General features: G+C 38.0%; 12 non-coding genes across 12 annotated transcripts; all 12 read left to right on the top strand.

The window, feature by feature from the left end:
- Window positions 1-454: 454 nt before the first annotated feature.
- On the top strand, window positions 455-536 carry TRNAF-AAA (transfer RNA phenylalanine (anticodon AAA)). The gene has a single exon. It is a non-coding gene; the product is annotated as a tRNA-Phe (tRNA).
- Window positions 537-2,177: 1,641 nt separating this feature from the next.
- On the top strand, window positions 2,178-2,259 carry TRNAF-AAA (transfer RNA phenylalanine (anticodon AAA)). Its single transcript has one exon. It is a non-coding gene; the product is annotated as a tRNA-Phe (tRNA).
- A 1,641-nt stretch (window positions 2,260-3,900) lies between these two features.
- On the top strand, window positions 3,901-3,982 carry TRNAF-AAA (transfer RNA phenylalanine (anticodon AAA)). The gene has a single exon. It is a non-coding gene; the product is annotated as a tRNA-Phe (tRNA).
- A 3,364-nt stretch (window positions 3,983-7,346) lies between these two features.
- On the top strand, window positions 7,347-7,428 carry TRNAS-AGA (transfer RNA serine (anticodon AGA)). Its single transcript has one exon. It is a non-coding gene; the product is annotated as a tRNA-Ser (tRNA).
- A 1,641-nt stretch (window positions 7,429-9,069) lies between these two features.
- TRNAS-UGA (transfer RNA serine (anticodon UGA)) lies at window positions 9,070-9,151 on the top strand. The gene has a single exon. It is a non-coding gene; the product is annotated as a tRNA-Ser (tRNA).
- A 1,598-nt stretch (window positions 9,152-10,749) lies between these two features.
- TRNAS-AGA (transfer RNA serine (anticodon AGA)) lies at window positions 10,750-10,831 on the top strand. Its single transcript has one exon. It is a non-coding gene; the product is annotated as a tRNA-Ser (tRNA).
- Window positions 10,832-12,456: 1,625 nt separating this feature from the next.
- TRNAS-AGA (transfer RNA serine (anticodon AGA)) lies at window positions 12,457-12,538 on the top strand. The gene has a single exon. It is a non-coding gene; the product is annotated as a tRNA-Ser (tRNA).
- Window positions 12,539-13,192: 654 nt separating this feature from the next.
- TRNAQ-UUG (transfer RNA glutamine (anticodon UUG)) lies at window positions 13,193-13,264 on the top strand. The gene has a single exon. It is a non-coding gene; the product is annotated as a tRNA-Gln (tRNA).
- A 2,340-nt stretch (window positions 13,265-15,604) lies between these two features.
- Window positions 15,605-15,686, top strand: TRNAS-AGA (transfer RNA serine (anticodon AGA)). The gene has a single exon. It is a non-coding gene; the product is annotated as a tRNA-Ser (tRNA).
- A 654-nt stretch (window positions 15,687-16,340) lies between these two features.
- TRNAQ-UUG (transfer RNA glutamine (anticodon UUG)) lies at window positions 16,341-16,412 on the top strand. Its single transcript has one exon. It is a non-coding gene; the product is annotated as a tRNA-Gln (tRNA).
- A 1,606-nt stretch (window positions 16,413-18,018) lies between these two features.
- Window positions 18,019-18,090, top strand: TRNAQ-UUG (transfer RNA glutamine (anticodon UUG)). Its single transcript has one exon. It is a non-coding gene; the product is annotated as a tRNA-Gln (tRNA).
- Window positions 18,091-19,741: 1,651 nt separating this feature from the next.
- On the top strand, window positions 19,742-19,813 carry TRNAQ-UUG (transfer RNA glutamine (anticodon UUG)). Its single transcript has one exon. It is a non-coding gene; the product is annotated as a tRNA-Gln (tRNA).
- Window positions 19,814-20,000: the final 187 nt, after the last annotated feature.

The raw sequence follows: 20,000 nt of genomic DNA on the forward strand, positions 1-20,000 counted from the left end.
TTTATAGGGTCTTTCGAACCTTACCGTTGACTTGTATTATAGGTATGGAGCTGTTAAAAGTGAAAAACAGCTGAAGATTGATATGGTAATTTCAGTTAACCGCTGGACATTTTTGGAAACTTGAGATGGTTAATAGACGCTCCAAAGCCTGATCAAATGAACATCAAGTCTTTTTTACTTGGAAATGATTATGTTCAGTCTTCTCAGCATTTTTGGATTATTTTTAAGGATGTTTTTGGAGCTGACTGACTCCAAATCCACATTATGAAGAGGGAAAAGCTTTAAACTGTGAATGGTTCCCATTGATGATGACTTTAAATCAGATTTTTGCATTTTACTGAGACCTTGTATTTTCTTTTCATTTTCTGAGATGTCTTCCAGAGGGTTGATCACTGAGCTTGATCATGGTGCTATTAGAAAACATGTGTGAAACTCATAACAGCTTGACGTCCGAGTAGTCGTGGACGAGTTGTTAAGGCGATGGACTAAAAATCCATTGGGGTCTCCCCGCGCAGGTTCAAATCCTGCCGACTACGTCTATGTTTCAATAACTTTTTGACCTTTTATCTTTGTTGTTCAATTTGCATGTTTACTAGTCTATTCCCCATGACAGTGATCTGTGATGGAGCGAGTTTCTAGGACCAAACTGACTTTATCTTTGACTGTTCTTTAGATAATCTATTCTGGAGCAACATTACATGTGCGACTTGCCGCTAATCAAAAGAAGCACCGTGGGTGCCATCAGGTAAGAGGTTTTTCTCTTGATCTTGTCCAGCAGCCACAGACCGCTGTCCTGGCTAATGGACTGGGACATGCACTTTGATTTGCACAAACCTTAAATTATCTCTCAGATGAAGCCTTTTACCATGCAATGCTAATCTTTATCAACTACTGGATGAACAGTTTTCTAACAGTATAAGTTTTGCAATTTATTTTTTTCACAATTTTTCCAAGTAACAGATACAGCAATCTTTTTACTAGCCACTTTTCATCAACATTTCAAACTGTCCTAGCTGTGATATCGTGGAAATGTTGGTAAATTTGTGGAATAAAAGGTTATAAGATATCAATTTACCATTGTGTATGATTGCAGATTTGCACTGCAGCTTTGGAGCCTGTTTTCGCCATCGCTCACGATTTCATATGCTTTATTCAGCACAACAAGCCGCAGCCATGACTGTGTAATGGTTGGTTCCATGGTGTAATGGTTAGCACGCTGGACTTTGAATCATGTTATCTGACTTCCAATCTCAGTGGAACCTGGGCACACATTTCAATTTTTCCATCTGCACTCAGATCGACGATGCCCAATGTTTATGATGAAACAAGCAATTTAAAATACACATAATAAAAGACAAAAAAAGAGTTCAAGGATTCATGGAATACCATGGTCAAAGCTGTCAATCAAGTAGGATTAGCAAAAATTAAAATTGTCTATGTCACTCATTGTCTATGTCATACCAAGCAATCTCATACTCTGTGACTTGAGTCAATATTCACATAACACTCTTTCCAAGTGGGTGAATCTGACAAGGATTTGAAGCCAAAATGGCTTCAGGAAGTGTTTTTGATTTTTCTCTAAGCCATCTTTTCTTGTGTTTTCCAGAATTTCCTAAAGTGCCTTATAAACATTTTTGGTGGTGTTTTTCTAAAAATTCTTTTCGGCGTCTTTTGAATGTGTTTTGTGGCTTTTTTTGTAGCACACAAAAGTCAATCAGGACCCTTTATAGGGTCTTTCGAACCTTACCGTTGACTTGTATTATAGGTATGGAGCTGTTCAAAGTGAAAAACAGCTGAAGATTGATATGGTAATTTCAGTTAACCGCTGGACATTTTTGGAAACTTGAGATGGTTAATAGACGCTCCAAAGCCTGATCAAATGAACATCAAGTCTTTTTTACTTGGAAATGATTATGTTCAGTCTTCTCAGCATTTTTGGATTATTTTTAAGGATGTTTTTGGAGCTGACTGACTCCAAATCCACATTATGAAGAGGGAAAAGCTTTAAACTGTGAATGGTTCCCATTGATGATGACTTTAAATCAGATTTTTGCATTTTACTGAGACCTTGTATTTTCTTTTCATTTTCTGAGATGTCTTCCAGAGGGTTGATCACTGAGCTTGATCATGGTGCTATTAGAAAACATGTGTGAAACTCATAACAGCTTGACGTTCGAGTAGTCGTGGACGAGTTGTTAAGGTGATGGACTAAAAATCCATTGGGGTCTCCCCGCGCAGGTTCAAATCCTGCCGACTACGTCTATGTTTCAATATCTTATTGACCTTTTATCTTTGTTGTTCAATTTGCATGTTTACTAGTCTATTCCCCATGACAGTGATCTGTGATGGAGCGAGTTTCTAGGACCAAACTGACTTTATCTTTGACTGTTCTTTAGATAATCTATTCTGGAGCAACATTACATGTGCGACTTGCCGCTAATCAAAAGAAGCACCGTGGGTGCCATCAGGTAAGAGGTTTTTCTCTTCATCTTGTCCAGCAGCCACAGACCGCTGTCCTGGCTAATGGACTGGGACATGCACTTTGATTTGCACAAACCTTAAATTATCTCTCAAATGAAGCCTTTTACCATGCAATGCTAATCTTTATCAACTACTGGATGAACAGTTTTCTAACAGTATAAGTTTTGCAATTTATTTTTTTCACAATTTTTCCAAGTAACAGATACAGCAATCTTTTTACTAGCCACTTTTCATCAACATTTCAAACTGTCCTAGCTGTGATATCGTGGAAATGTTGGTAAATTTGTGGAATGAAAGGTTATAAGATATCAATTTACCATTGTGTATGATTGCAGATTTGCACTGCAGCTTTGGAGCCTGTTTTCGCCATCGCTCACGATTTCATATGCTTTATTCAGCACAACAAGCCGCAGCCATGATTGTGTAATGGTTGGTTCCATGGTGTAATGGTTAGCACGCTGGACTTTGAATCATGTTATCTGACTTCCAATCTCAGTGGAACCTGGGCACACATTTCAATTTTTCCATCTGCACTCAGATCGACGATGCCCAATGTTTATGATGAAACAAGCAATTTAAAATACACATAATAAAAGACAAAAAAAGAGTTCAAGGATTCATGGAATACCATGGTCAAAGCTGTCAATCAAGTAGGATTAGCAAAAATTAAAATTGTCTATGTCACTCATTGTCTATGTCATACCAAGCAATCTCATACTCTGTGACTTGAGTCAATATTCACATAACACTCTTTCCAAGTGGGTGAATCTGACAAGGATTTGAAGCCAAAATGGCTTCAGGAAGTGTTTTTGATTTTTCTCTAAGCCATCTTTTCTTGTGTTTTCCAGAATTTCCTAAAGTGCCTTATAAACATTTTTGGTGGTGTTTTTCTAAAAATTCTTTTCGGCGTCTTTTGAATGTGTTTTGTGGCTTTTTTTGTAGCACACAAAAGTCAATCAGGACCCTTTATAGGGTCTTTCGAACCTTACCGTTGACTTGTATTATAGGTATGGAGCTGTTCAAAGTGAAAAACAGCTGAAGATTGATATGGTAATTTCAGTTAACCGCTGGACATTTTTGGAAACTTGAGATGGTTAATAGACGCTCCAAAGCCTGATCAAATGAACATCAAGTCTTTTTTACTTGGAAATGATTATGTTCAGTCTTCTCAGCATTTTTGGATTATTTTTAAGGATGTTTTTGGAGCTGACTGACTCCAAATCCACATTATGAAGAGGGAAAAGCTTTAAACTGTGAATGGTTCCCATTGATGATGACTTTAAATCAGATTTTTGCATTTTACTGAGACCTTGTATTTTCTTTTCATTTTCTGAGATGTCTTCCAGAGGGTTGATCACTGAGCTTGATCATGGTGCTATTAGAAAACATGTGTGAAACTCATAACAGCTTGACGTCCGAGTAGTCGTGGACGAGTTGTTAAGGCGATGGACTAAAAATCCATTGGGGTCTCCCCGCGCAGGTTCAAATCCTGCCGTCTCCGTCTATGTTTCAATAACTTTTTGACCTTTTATCTTTGTTGTTCAATTTGCATGTTTACTAGTCTATTCCCCATGACAGTGATCTGTGATGGAGCGAGTTTCTAGGACCAAACTGACTTTATCTTTGACTGTTCTTTAGATAATCTATTCTGGAGCAACATTACATGTGCGACTTGCCGCTATTCAAAAGAAGCACCGTGGGTGCCATCAGGTAAGAGGTTTTTCTCTTGATCTTGTCCAGCAGCCACAGACCGCTGTCCTGGCTAATGGACTGGGACATGCACTTTGATTTGCACAAACCTTAAATTATCTCTCAGATGAAGCCTTTTACCATGCAATGCTAATCTTTATCAACTACTGGATGAACAGTTTTCTAACAGTATAAGTTTTGCAATTTATTTTTTTCACAATTTTTCCAAGTAACAGATACAGCAATCTTTTTACTAGCCACTTTTCATCAACATTTCAAACTTTCCTAGCTGTGATATCGTGGAAATGTTGGTAAATTTGTGGAATAAAAGGTTATAAGATATCAATTTACCATTGTGTATGATTGCAGATTTGCACTGCAGCTTTGGAGCCTGTTTTCGCCATCGTTCACGATTTCATATGCTTTATTCAGCACAACAAGCCACAGCCATGACTGTGTAATGGTTGGTTCCATGGTGTAATGGTTAGCACTCTGGACTTTGAATCCTGTTCTCTGAATTCAAATCTCAGTGGAACCTGGGCACATATTTCAATTTTTCCATCTGCACTCAGATCGACGATGCCCAATGTTTATGATGAAACAAGCAATTTAAAATACACATAATAAAAGACAAAAAAAGAGTTCAAGGATTCATGGAATACCATGGTCAAAGCTGTCAATCAAGTAGGATTAGCAAAAATTAAAATTGTCTATGTCACTCATTGTCTATGTCATACCAAGCAATCTCATACTCTGTGACTTGAGTCAATATTCTCATAACACTCTTTCCAAGTGGGTGAATCTGACAAGGATTTGAAGCCAAAATGGCTTCAGGAAGTGTTTTTGATTTTTCTCTAAGCCATCTTTTCTTGTGTTTTCCAGAATTTCCTAAAGTGCCTTATAAACATTTTTGGTGGTGTTTTTCTAAAAATTCTTTTCGGCGTCTTTTGAATGTGTTTTGTGGCTTCTTTTGTAGCACACAAAAGTCAATCAGGACCCTTTATAGGGTCTTTCGAACCTTACCGTTGACTTGTATTATAGGTATGGAGCTGTTCAAAGTGAAAAACAGCTGAAGATTGATATGGTAATTTCAGTTAACCGTTGGACATTTTAGGAAACTTGAGATGGTTAATAGACGCTCCAAAGCCTGATCAAATGAACATCAAGTCTTTTTTACTTGGAAATGATTATGTTCAGTCTTCTCAGCATTTTTGGATTATTTTTAAAGATGTTTTTGGAGCTGACTGACTCCAAATCCACATTATGAAGAGGGAAAAGCTTTAAACTGTGAATGGTTCCCATTGATGATGACTTTAAATCAGATTTTTGCATTTTACTGAGACTTTGTATTTTCTTTTCATTTTCTGAGATGTCTTCCAGAGGGTTGATCACTGAGCTTGATCATGGTGCTATTAGAAAACATGTGTGAAACTCATAACAGCTTGACGTCCGAGTAGTCGTGGCCGAGTGGTTAAGGTGATGGGCTAGAAATCCATTGGGGTCTCCCTGCGCAGGTTCAAATCCTTCTGACCACGTCTATGCTTCAATAACTTTTTGACCTTTTATCTTTGTTGTTCAATTTGCATGTTTACTAGTCTATTCCCCATGACAGTGATCTGTGATGGAGCGAGTTTCTAGGACCAAACTGACTTTATCTTTGACTGTTCTTTAGATAATCTATTCTGGAGCAACATTACATGTGCGACTTGCCGCTAATCAAAAGAAGCACCGTGGGTGCCATCAGGTAAGAGGTTTTTTTCTTGATCTTGTCCAGCAGCCACAGACCGCTGTCCTGGCTAATGGACTGGGACATGCACTTTGATTTGCACAAACCTTAAATTATCTCTCAGATGAAGCCTTTTACCATGCAATGCTAATCTTTATCAACTACTGGATGAACAGTTTTCTAACAGTACAAGTTTTGCAATTTATTTTTTTCACACTTTTTCCAAGTAACAGATACAGCAATCTTTTTACTAGCCACTTTTCATCAACATTTCAAACTGTCCTAGCTGTGATATCGTGGAAATGTTGGTAAATTTGTGGAATGAAAGGTTATAAGATATCAATTTACCATTGTGTATGATTGCAGATTTGCACTGCAGCTTTGGAGCCTGTTTTCGCCATCGTTCACGATTTCATATGCTTTATTCAGCACAACAAGCCGCAGCCATGACTGTGTCATGGTTGGTTCCATGGTGTAATGGTTAGCACTCTGGACTTTGAATCCTGTTATCTGAATTCAAACCTCAGTCGAACCTGGGCACACATTTCAATTTTTCCATCTGCACTCAGATCGACGATGCCCAATGTTTATGATGAAACAAGCAATTTAAAATCCACATAATAAAAGACAAAAAAAGAGTTCAAGGATTCATGGAATACCATGGTCAAAGCTGTCAATCAAGTAGGATTAGCAAAAATTAAAATTGTCTATGTCACTCATTGTCTATGTCATACCAAGCAATCTCATACTCTGTGACTTGAGTCAATATTCACATAACACTCTTTCCAAGTGGGTGAATCTGACAAGGTTTTGAAGCCAAAATGGCTTCAGGAAGTGTTTTTGATTTTTCTCTAAGCCATCTTTTCTTGTGTTTTCCAGAATTTCCTAAAGTGCCTTATAAACATTTTTGGTGGTGTTTTTCTAAAAATTCTTTTCGGCGTCTTTTGAATGTGTTTTGTGGCTTTTTTTGTAGCATACAAAAGTCAATCAGGACCCTTTATAGGGTCTTTCGAACCTTACCGTTGACTTGTATTAAAGGTATGGAGCTGTTCAAAGTGAAAAACAGCTGAAGATTGATATGGTAATGTCAGTTAACCGCTGGACATTTTTGGAAACTTGAGATGTTTAATAGACGCTCCAAAGCCTAATCAAATGAACATCAAGTCTTTTTTACTTGGAAATGATTATGTTCAGTCTTCTCAGCATTTTTGGATTATTTTTAAGGATGTTTTTGGAGCTGACTGACTCCAAATCCACATTATGAAGAGGGAAAAGCTTTAAACTGTGAATGGATCCCATTGATGATCACTTTAAATCAGATTTTTGCATTTTACTGAGACCTTGTATTTTCTTTTCATTTTCTGAGATGTCTTCCAGAGTGTTGATCACTGAGCTTGATCATGGTGCTATTAGAAAACATGTGTGAAACTCATAACAGCTTGACGTCCGAGTAGTCGTGGCCGAGTGGTTAAGGCGATGGACTAGAAATCCATTGGGGTCTCCCCGCGCAGGGTCAAATCCTGCCGACTACGTCTATGTTTCAATAACTTTTTGACCTTTTATCTTTGTTGTTCAATTTGCATGTTTACTAGTCTATTCCCCATGACAGTGATCTGTGATGGAGCGAGTTTCTAGGACCAAACTGACTTTATCTTTGACTGTTCTTTAGATAATCTATTCTGGAGCAACATTACATGTGCGACTTGCCGCTAATCAAAAGAAGCACCGTGGGTGCCATCAGGTAAGAGGTTTTTCTCTTCATCTTGTCCAGCAGCCACAGACCGCTGTCCTGGCTAATGGACTGGGACATGCACTTTGATTTGCACAAACCTTAAATTATCTCTCAAATGAAGCCTTTTACCATGCAATGCTAATCTTTATCAACTACTGGATGAACAGTTTTCTAACAGTATAAGTTTTGCAATTTATTTTTTTCACACTTTTTCCAAGTAACAGATACAGCAATCTTTTTACTAGCCACTTTTCATCAACATTTCAAACTGTCCTAGCTGTGATATCGTGGAAATGTTGGTAAATTTGTGGAATGAAAGGTTATAAGATATCAATTTACCATTGTGTATGATTGCAGATTTGCACTGCAGCTTTGGAGCCTGTTTTCGCCATCGTTCACGATTTCATATGTTTTATTCAGCACAACAAGCCGCAGTGATGACTGTGTAATGGTGGGTTCCATGGTGTAATGGTTAGCACTCTGGACTTTGAATCCTGTGATCTGAGTTCAAATCTCAGTGGGGCATGGGCACACATTTCGATTTTTCCATCTGCACTCAGATCGACGGTCCCCAATGTTTATGATGAAACAAGCAATTTAAAATCCACATAATAAAATACAAAAAAAGAGTTCAAGGATTCATGAAATACCATGGTCAAAGCTGTTAATCAAGTAGGATTAGCAAAAATTAAACTTGTCTATGTCACTCATTGTCTATGTCATACCAAGCAATCTCATACTCTGTGACTTGAGTCAATATTCACATAACACTCTTTCCAAGTGGGTGAATCTGACAAGGATTTGAAGCCAAAATGGCTCCAGGAAGTGTTTTTGATTTTTCTCTAAGCCATCTTTTCTTGTGTTTTCCAGAATTTCCTAAAGTGCCTTATAAACATTTTTGGTGGTGTTTTTCTAAAAATTCTTTTCGGCGTCTTTTGAATGTGTTTTGTGGCATTTTTTGTAGCACACAAAAGTCAATCAGGACCCTTTATAGGGTCTTTCGAACCTTACCGTTGACTTTTATTAAAGGTATGGAGCTGTTCAAAGTGAAAAACAGCTGAAGATTGATATGGTAATTTCAGTTAACCGCTGGACATTTTTGGAAACTTGAGATGTTTAATAGACGCTCCAAAGCCTGATCAAATTAACATCAAGTCTTTTTTACTTGGAAATGATTATGTTCAGTCTTCTCAGCATTTTTGGATTATTTTTAAGGATGTTTTTGGAGATGACTGACTCCAAATCCACATTATGAAGAGGGAAAAGCTTTAAACTGCGAATGGTTCCAATTGATGATGACTTTAAATCAGATTTTTGCATTTTACTGAGACCTTGTATTTTCTTTTCATTTTCTGAGATGTCTTCCAGAGGGTTGATCACTGAGCGTGATCATGGTGCTATTAGAAAACATGTGTGAAGCTCATAACAGCTTGACGTCTGAGTAGTCGTGGCCGAGTGGTTAAGGCGATGGACTTGAAATCCATTGGGGTCTCACCGTGCAGGTTCAAATCCTGGCGACTACGTCTATGTTTCAATAACTTTTTTACCTTTTATCTTTGTTGTTCAATTTGCATGTTTACTAGTCTATTCCCCATGACAGTGATCTGTGATGGAGCGAGTTTCTAGGACCAAACTGACTTTATCTTTGACTGTTCTTTAGATAATCTATTCTGGAGCAACATTACATGTGCGACTTGCCGCTAATCAAAAGAAGCACCGTGGGTGCCATCAGGTAAGAGGTTATTCTCTTGATCTTGTCCAGCAGCCACAGACCGCTGTCCTGGCTAATGGACTGGGACATGCACTTTGATTTGCACAAACCTTAAATTATCTCTCAAATGAAGCCTTTTACCATGCAATGCTAATCTTTATCAACTACTGGATGAACAGTTTTCTAACAGTATAAGTTTTGCAATTTATTTTTTAAACACTTTTTCCAAGTAACAGATACAGCAATCTTTTTACTAGCCACTTTTCATCAACATTTCAAACTGTCCTAGCTGTGATATCGTGGAAATGTTGGTAAATTTGTGGAATGAAAGGTTATAAGATATCAATTTGCCATTGTGTATGATTGCAGATTTGCACTGCAGCTTTGGAGCCTGTTTTCGCCATCGTTCACGATTTCATATGCTTTATTCAGCACAACAAGCCGCAGTGATGACTGTGTAATGGTTGGTTCCATGGTGTAATGGTTAGCACTCTGGACTTTGAATCCTGTGATCTGAGTTCAAATCTCAGTGGGACATGGGCACACATTTCAATTTTTCCATCTGCACTCAGATCGACGGTCCCCAATGTTTATGATGAAACAAGCAATTTAAAATCCACATAATAAAAGACAACAAAAGAGTTCAAGGATTCATGGTCAAAGCTGTCAATATCAATCATTGTCTATTTCATACCAAGCAATCTCATACTCTGTGACTTGAGTCAATATTCACATAACACTCTTTCCAAGTGGGTGAATCTGACAAGGATTTGAAGCCAAAATGGCTTCAGGAAGTGTTTTTGATTTTTCTCTAAGCCATCTTTTCTTGTGTTTTCCAGAATTTCCTAAAGTGCCTTATAAACATTTTTGGTGGTGTTTTTCTAAAAACTCTTTTCGGCGTCTTTTGAATGTGTTTTGTGGCTTTTTTTGTAGCATACAAAAGTCAATCAGGACCCTTTCTAGGGTCTTTCGAACCTTACCGTTGACTTGTATTAAAGGTATGGAGCTGTTCAAAGTGAAAAACAGCTGAAGATTGATATGGTAATGTCAGTTAACCGCTGGACATTTTTGGAAACTTGAGATGTTTAATATACGCTCCAAAGCCTAATCAAATGAACATCAAGTCTTTTTTACTTGGAAATGATTATGTTCAGTCTTCTCAGCATTTTTGGATTATTTTTAAGGATGTTTTTGGAGCTGACTGACTCCAAATCCACATTATGAAGAGGGAAAAGCTTTAAACTGTGAATGGATCCCATTGATGATGACTTTAAATCAGATTTTTGCATTTTACTGAGACCTTGTATTTTCTTTTCATTTTCTGAGATGTCTTCCAGAGTGTTGATCACTGAGCTTGATCATGGTGCTATTAGAAAACATGTGTGAAACTCATAACAGCTTGACGTCCGAGTAGTCGTGGCCGAGTGGTTAAGGCGATGGACTAGAAATCCATTGGGGTCTCCCCGCGCAGGGTCAAATCCTGCCGACTACGTCTATGTTTCAATAACTTTTTGACCTTTTATCTTTGTTGTTCAATTTGCATGTTTACTAGTCTATTCCCCATGACAGTGATCTGTGATGGAGCGAGTTTCTAGGACCAAACTGACTTTATCTTTGACTGTTCTTTAGATAATCTATTCTGGAGCAACATTACATGTGCGACTTGCCGCTAATCAAAAGAAGCACCGTGGGTGCCATCAGGTAAGAGGTTTTTCTCTTCATCTTGTCCAGCAGCCACAGACCGCTGTCCTGGCTAATGGACTGGGACATGCACTTTGATTTGCACAAACCTTAAATTATCTCTCAAATGAAGCCTTTTACCATGCAATGCTAATCTTTATCAACTACTGGATGAACAGTTTTCTAACAGTATAAGTTTTGCAATTTATTTTTTTCACACTTTTTCCAAGTAACAGATACAGCAATCTTTTTACTAGCCACTTTTCATCAACATTTCAAACTGTCCTAGCTGTGATATCGTGGAAATGTTGGTAAATTTGTGGAATGAAAGGTTATAAGATATCAATTTACCATTGTGTATGATTGCAGATTTGCACTGCAGCTTTGGAGCCTGTTTTCGCCATCGTTCACGATTTCATATGCTTTATTCAGCACAACAAGCCGCAGCCATGACTGTGTAATGGTTGGTTCCATGGTGTAATGGTTAGCACTCTGGACTTTGAATCCTGTGATCTGAGTTCAAATGTCAGTGGGACATGGGCACACATTTCGATTTTTCCATCTGCACTCAGATCGACGGTCCCCAATGTTTATGATGAAACAAGCAATTTAAAATCCACATAATAAAATACAAAAAAAGAGTTCAAGGATTCATGGAATACCATGGTCAAAGCTGTTAATCAAGTAGGATTAGCAAAAATTAAAATTGTCTATGTCATACCAAGCAATCTCATACTCTGTGACTTGAGTCAATATTCACATAACACTCTTTCCAAGTGGGTGAATCTGACAAGGATTTGAAGCCAAAATGGCTTCAGGAAGTGTTTTTGATTTTTCTCTAAGCCATCTTTTCTTGTGTTTTCCAGAATTTCCTAAAGTGCCTTATAAACATTTTTGGTGGTGTTTTTCTAAAAATTCTTTTCGGCGTCTTTTGAATGTGTTTTGTGGCATTTTTTGTAGCACACAAAAGTCAATCAGGACCCTTTATAGGGTCTTTCGAACCTTACCGTTGACTTGTATTAAAGGTATGGAGCTGTTCAAAGTAAAAAACAGCTGAAGATTGATATGGTAATTTCAGTTAACCGCTGGACATTTTTGGAAACTTGAGATGTTTAATAGACGCTCCAAAGCCTGATCAAATTAACATCAAGTCTTTTTTACTTGGAAATGATTATGTTCAGTCTTCTCAGCATTTTTGGATTATTTTTAAGGATGTTTTTGGAGATGACTGACTCCAAATCCACATTATGAAGAGGGAAAAGCTTTAAACTCTGAATGGTTCCCATTGATGATGACTTTAAATCAGATTTTTGCATTTTACTGAGACCTTGTATTTTCTTTTCATTTTCTGAGATGTCTTCCAGAGTGTTGATCACTGAGATTGATCATGGTGCTATTAGAAAACATGTGTGAAACTCATAACAGCTTGACGTCCGAGTAGTCGTGGCCGAGTGGTTAAGGCGATGGACTAGAAATCCATTGGGGTCTCCCCGCGCATGTTCAAATCCTGCCGACTACGTCTATGTTTCAATATCTTTTTGACCTTTTATCTTTGTTGTTCAATTTGCATGTTTACTAGTCTATTCCCCATGACAGTGATCTGTGATGGAGCGAGTTTCTAGGACCAAACTGACTTTATCTTTGACTGTTCTTTAGATAATCTATTCTGGAGCAACATTACATGTGCGACTTGCCGCTAATCAAAAGAAGCACCGTGGGTGCCATCAGGTAAGAGGTTTTTCTCTTCATCTTGTCCAGCAGCCACAGACCGCTGTCCTGGCTAATGGACTGGGACATGCACTTTGATTTGCACAAACCTTAAATTATCTCTCAGATGAAGCCTTTTACCATGCAATGCTAATCTTTATCAACTACTGGATGAACAGTTTTCTAACAGTATAAGTTTTGCAATTTATTTTTTTCACACTTTTTCCAAGTAACAGATACAGCAATCTTTTTACTAGCCACTTTTCATCAACATTTCAAACTGTCCTAGCTGTGATATCGTGGAAATGTTGGTAAATTTGTGGAATGAAAGGTTATAAGATATCAATTTACCATTGTGTATGATTGCAGATTTGCACTGCAGCTTTGGAGCCTGTTTTCGCCATCGTTCACGCTTTCATATGCTTTATTCAGCACAACAAGCCGCAGCCATGACTGTGTAATGGTTGGTTCCATGGTGTAATGGTTAGCACTCTGGACTTTGAATCCTGTGATCTGAGTTCAAATCTCACTGGAACCTGGGCACACATTTCGATTTTCCCATCTGCACTCAGATCGACGATGCCCAATGTTTATGATGAAACAAGCAATTTAAAATCCACATAATAAAAGACAAAAAAAGAGTTCAAGGATTCATGGAATACCATGGTCAAAGCTGTCAATCAAGTAGGATTAGCAAAAATTAAAATTGTCTATGTCACTCATTGTCTATGTAATACCAAGCAATCTCATACTCTGTGACTTGAGTCAATATTCACATAACACTCTTTCCAAGTGGGTGAATCTGACAAGGATTTGAAGCCAAAATGGCTTCAGGAAGTGTTTTTGATTTTTCTACAGGAAAGATGTATATCTTTGTACCGTGTTAGCCAGTGGATAGAAAAATATTCAGGATTGAGAGTCCTCAGTAGTTGATACCTTTTAATGGCTAACTGAAAAGATGGTAACACATTGCATTAAGCCATCATTATTAACACCATCATTAAGCTAAAAAACAATGAAATAGAGACATCCCTGTATCAGAAGCCAATCGACCGTCCAACATACCTTAAATGGGACAGTTTCCATCCAAAACACATAAAGAACTCTATTATCTATAGCCAAGCCATCAGATACAATCGTATATGTTCCAACCCCATGGATAGAGACAAACACCTTGGTCGCCTCAAAAAGACCTTTTTGAATCAGGGTTACCATCCAAGAACAATTGAAAACCAAATTACAAGAGCCACCAGATTGTCAAGGAATCACCTGCTACATTACAAAGCTAAAGAAGAAAATAACCGAGTGCCTCTAGTAGTCACCTACAACCCAAATCTGGAGGTGCTAAGGGGAGCTGCACGGAAATTACAACCTTTACTACAAAAAGATGCCCGATTAAAATCCATTTTTCCAGACCCCCCACTTCTGTGTTTTAGGCAGCCCCCAAATTTAAGAAGCATCATTGTCAGAAGCTCCCTGTCCTCTCCAACAGCTGGAGGAACCTTTCCTTGCAACCAGAAAAAATGTAAAACCTGTCCATTTATAATGACCACGGACAAGATAAAGATCCCCAATTCACATCAGGACTACAAGATCCCAGGTACTTTCACCTGCATTACATCTAATGTGGTGTACTTAATTATTTGTACTAAATGTCCAACTGGGGGTCTGTATGTGGGGGAGACAGGGCAAAAGCTTAGAACAAGGATGAATGCTCATCGTCACACAATAAGAGAAAAAAGAATGGATCTACCTGTGGCAAAACATTTCTGTATCCCTGAGCACAGCAGCATGGATATGAAATTACTGGTATTGAAAGGTAACTTCACATCTCAGAGAGAGAGACGAGTTTGGGAGTACAAATTTATGACGAACTTTGACACTCTCAGTGCTGGAATGAATGTGTCGCATGGATTTATGTCTTTTTACATCAATTAAGGAATTTCCTTTTAAAACCTTGCGGGGCAACACAGAACTAGACCCCAATCAGAGGACCATAAAACATCCAGACTCCTTATCTATGAACTGGTCCAATGTTTATATTTATGTTTCTCCCTCTCCCATATTGATAGTTCTGCTTCACGTCACTTGTCTTATCTATTGCATTTTTTCTAGGCTGTATTGTGCATAAATATGTGACTTCAGATTTTGTATTAGTCTAGCCTGATGAAGAGACCTGAGTAGTCTCGAAAGCTTGCAATGTGTTACCATCTTTTCAGTTAGCCATTAAAAGGTATCAACTACTGAGGACTCTCAATCCTGAATATTTTGATTTTTCTCTAAGCCATCTTTTCTTGTGTTTTCCAGAATTTCCTAAAGTGCCTTATAAACATTTTTGGTGGTGTTTTTCTAAAAATTATTTTCGGCGTCTTTTGAATGTGTTTTGTGGCTTCTTTTGTAGCACACAAAAGTCAATCAGGACCCTTTATAGGGTCTTTCGAACCTTACCGTTGACTTGTATTATAGGTATGGAGCTGTTCAAAGTGAAAAACATCTGAAGATTGATATGGTAATTTCAGTTAACCGCTGGACATTTTTGGAAACTTGAGATGGTTAATAGACGCTCCAAAGCCTGATCAAATGAACATCAAGTCTTTTTTACTTGGAAATGATTATGTTCAGTCTTCTCAGCATTTTCGGATTATTTTTAAGGATGTTTTTGGAGCTGACTGACTCCAAATCCACATTATGAAGAGGGAAAAGCTTTAAACTGTGAATGGTTCCCATGGATGATGACTTTAAATCAGATTTTTGCATTTTACTGAGACCTTGTATTTTCTTTTCATTTTCTGAGATGTCTTCCAGAGGGTTGATCACTGAGCTTGATCATGGTGCTATTAGAAAACATGTGTGAAACTCATAACAGCTTGACGTCAGAGTAGTCGTGGCCGAGTGGTTAAGGCGATGGACTAGAAATCCATTTGGGTCTCCCCGCACAGGTTCAAATCCTGCCGACTACGTCTATGTTTCAATAACTTTTTGACCTTTTATCTTTGTTGTTCAATTTGCATGTTTACTAGTCTATTCCCCATGACAGTGATCTGTGATGGAGCGAGTTTCTAGGACCAAACTGACTTTATATTTGACTGTTCCTTAGATAATCTATTCTGGAGCAACATTACATGTGCGACTTGAAGCTAATCAAAAGAAGCACCGTGGGTGCCATCAGGTAAGAGGTTTTTCTCTTGATCTTGTCCAGCAGCCACAGACCGCTGTCCTGGCTAATGGACTGGGACATGCACTTTGATTTGCACAAACCTTAAATTATCTCTCAGATGAAGCCTTTTACCATGCAATGCTAATCTTTATCGACTACTGGATGAACAGTTTTCTAACAGTATAAGTTTTGCAATTTATTTTTTTCACACTTTTTCCAAGTTACAGATACAGCAATCTTTTTACTAGCCACTTTTCATCAACATTTCAAACTGCGCTAGCTGTGATATCGTGGAAATGTTGGTAAATTTGTGGAATGAAAGGTTATAAGATATCAATTTACCATTGTGTATGATTGCAGATTTGCACTGCAGCTTTGGAGCCTGTTTTCGCCATCGTTCACGATTTCATATGCTTTATTAAGAAAAACAAGCCGCAGCCATGATTGCGTCATGGTTGGTTCCATGGTGTAATGGTTAGCACTCTGGACTTTGAATCCAGTGATCTGAGTTCAAATCTCAGTAGAACCTGGGCACACATTTCGATTTTTCCATCTGCACTCAGATCGACGATGCCCAATGTTTATGATGAAACAAGCAATTTAAAATTCACATAATAAAAGACAAAAAAAGAGTTCAAGGATTCATGGTCAAAGCTGTCAATATCATTCATTGTCTATGTCATACCAAGCAATCTCATACTCTGTGACTTGAGTCAATATTCACATAACACTCTTTCCAAGTGGGTGAATCTGACAAGGATTTGAAGCCAAAATGGCTTCAGGAAGTGTTTTTGATTTTTCTCTAAGCCATCTTTTCTTGTGTTTTTCAGAATTTCCTAAAGTGCCTTATAAACATTTTTGGTGGTGTTTTTCTAAAAATTCTTTTTGGCGTCTTTTGAATGTGTTTTGTGGCTTCTTTTGTAGCACACAAAAGTCAATCAGGACCCTTTATAGGGTCTTTCGAACCTTACCGTTGACTTGTATTATAGGTATGGAGCTGTTCAAAGTGAAAAACAGCTGAAGATTGATATGGTAATTTCAGTTAACCGCTGGACATTTTTGGAAACTTGAGATGGTTAATAGATGCTCCAAAGCCTGATCAAATGAACATCAAGTCTTTTTTACTTGGAAATGATTATGTTCAGTCTTCTCAGCATTTTCGGATTATTTTTAAGGATGTTTTTGGAGCTGACTGACTCCAAATCCACATTATGAAGAGGGAAAAGCTTTAAACTGTGAATGGTTCCCACTGATGATGACTTTAAATCAGATTTTTGCATTTTACTGAGACCTTGTATTTTCTTTTCATTTTCTGAGATGTCTTCCAGAGGGTTGATCACTGATCTTGATCATGGTGCTATTAGAAAACGTGTGTGAAACTCATAACAACTTGACGTCCGAGTAGTCGTGGCCGAGTGGTTAAGGTGATGGGCTAGAAATCCATTGGGGTCTCCCAGCGCATGTACAAATCCTGCCGACTACGTCTGTTTTAATATCTTTTTGACCTTTTATCTTTGTTGTTCAATTTGCATGTTTACTAGTCTATTCCCCATGACAGTGATCTGTGATGGAGCGAGTTTCCAGGACCAAACTGATTTTATCTTTGACTGTTCTTTAGATAATCTATTCTGGAGCAACATTACATGTGCGACTTGCCGCTAAGCAAAAGAAGCACCGTGGGTGCCATCAGGTAAGAGGTTTTTCTCTTGATCCTGTCCAGCAGCCACAGACCGCTGTCCTGGCTAATGGACTGGGACATGCACTTTGATTTGTACAAACCTTAAATTATCTCTCAGATGAAGCCTTTTACCATGCAATGCTAATCTTTATCGACTACTGGATGAACAGTTTTCTAACAGTATAAGTTTTGCAATTTATGTTTTTCACACTTTTTCCAAGTAACAGATACAGCAATCTTTTTACTAGCCACTTTTCATCAACATTTCAAACTGCGCTAACTGTGATATCGTGGAAATGTTGGTAAATTTGTGGAATGAAAGGTTATAAGATATCAATTTATCATTGTGTATGATCGCAGATTTGCACTGCAGCTTTGGAGCCTGTTTTCGCCATCGTTCACGATTTCATATGCTTTATTCAGCACAACAAGCCGCAGCCATGACTGAGTCATGGTTGGTTCCATGGTGTAATGGTTAGCACTCTGGTCTTTGAATCCAGTGATCTGAGTTCAAATCTCAGTGGAACCTGGGCACACATTTCAATTTTTCCATGTGCACTCAGATCGACGATGCCCAATGTTTATGATGAAACAAGCAATTTAAAATCCACATAAAAAAGACAAAAAAAGAGTTCAAGGATTCATGGAATACCATTATCAAAGCTGTCAATCAAGTAGGATTAGCAAAAATTAAAATTGTCTATATCACTCATTGTCTATGTCATACCAAGCAATCTCATACTCTGTGACTTGAGTCAATATTCACATAACACTCTTTCCAAGTGGGTGAATCTGACAAGGATTTGAAGCCAAAATGGCTTCAGGAAGTGTTTTTGATTTTTCTCTAAGCCATCTTTTCTTGTGTTTTCCAGAATTTCCTAAAGTGCCTTATAAACATTTTTGGTGGTGTTTTTCTAAATATTCTTTTCGGCGTCTTTTGAATGTGTTTTGTGGCTTTTTTTGTAGCACACAAAAGTCAATCAGGACCCTTTATAGGGTCTTTCGAACCTTACCGTTGACTTGTAGTATAGGTATGGAGCTGTTCAAAGTGAAAAACAGCTGAAGATTGATATGGTAATTTCAGTTAACCGCTGGACATTTTTGGAAACTTGAGATGGTTAATAGACGCTCCAAAGCCTGATCAAATGAACATCAAGTCTTTTTTACTTGGAAATGATTATGTTCAGTCTTCTCAGCATTTTCGTATTATTTTTAAGGATGTTTTTGGAGCTGACTGACTCCAAATCCACATTATGAAGAGGGAAAAGCATTAAACTGTGAATGGTTCCCATTGATGATGACTTTAAATCAGATTTTTGCATTTTACTGACACCTTGTATTTTCTTTTCTTTTTCTGAGATGTCTTCCAGAGGGTTGATCACTGAGCTTGATCATGGTGCTATTAGAAAACGTGTGTGAAACTCATAACAACTTGACGTCTGAGTAGTCGTGGCCGAGTGGTTAAGGCGATTGGCTAGAAATCCATTGGGGTTTCCCCGCGCAGGTGCAAATCCTGCCGACTACGTCTATGTTTAAAATAACTTTTTGACCTTTTATCTTTGTTGTTCAATTTGCATGTTTACTAGTCTATTCCCCATGACAGTGATCTGTGATGGAGCGAGTTTCTAGGACCAAACTGACTTTATATTTGACTGTTCCTTAGATAATCTATTCTGGAGCAACATTACATGTGCGACTTGCCGCTAATCAAAAGAAGCATCGTGGGTGCCATCAGGTAAGAGGTTTTTCTCTTGATCTTGTCCAGCAGCCACAGACCGCTGTCCTGGCTAATGGACTGGGACATGCACTTTGATTTGCACAAACCTTAAATTATCTCTCAGATGAAGCCTTTTACCATGCAATGCTAATCTTTATCGACTACTGGATGAACAGTTTTCTAACAGTATAAGTTTTGCAATTTATTTTTTTCACACTTTTTCCAAGTAACAGATACAGCAATCTTTTTACTAGCCACTTTTCATCAACATTTCAAACTGCGCTAGCTGTGATATCGTGGAAATGTTGGTAAATTTGTGGAATGAAAGGTTATAAGATATCAATTTACCATTGTGTATGATTGCAGATTTGCACTGCAGCTTTGGAGCCTGTTTTCGCCATCGTTCACGATTTCATATGCTTTATTAAGCAAAACAAGCCGCAGCCATGATTGCGTCATGGTTGGTTCCATGGTGTAATGGTTAGCACTCTGGACTTTGAATCCAGTGATCTGAGTTCAAATCTCAGTAGAACCTGGGCACACATTTCGATTTTTCCATCTGCACTCAGATCGACGATGCCAAATGTTTATGATGAAACAAGCAATTTAAAATCCACATAATAAAAGACAAAAAAAGAGTTCAAGGATTCATGGTCAAAGCTGTCAATATCACTCATTGTCTATGTCATACCAAGCAATCTCATACTCTGAGACTTGAGTCA

The sequence above is a fragment of the Dendrobates tinctorius genome, unplaced genomic scaffold (assembly GCF_039654945.1).
Source record: "Dendrobates tinctorius isolate UK_male_01 unplaced genomic scaffold, ASM3965494v1 ptg000048l, whole genome shotgun sequence".
NCBI lineage: Eukaryota > Metazoa > Chordata > Amphibia > Anura > Dendrobatidae > Dendrobates > Dendrobates tinctorius.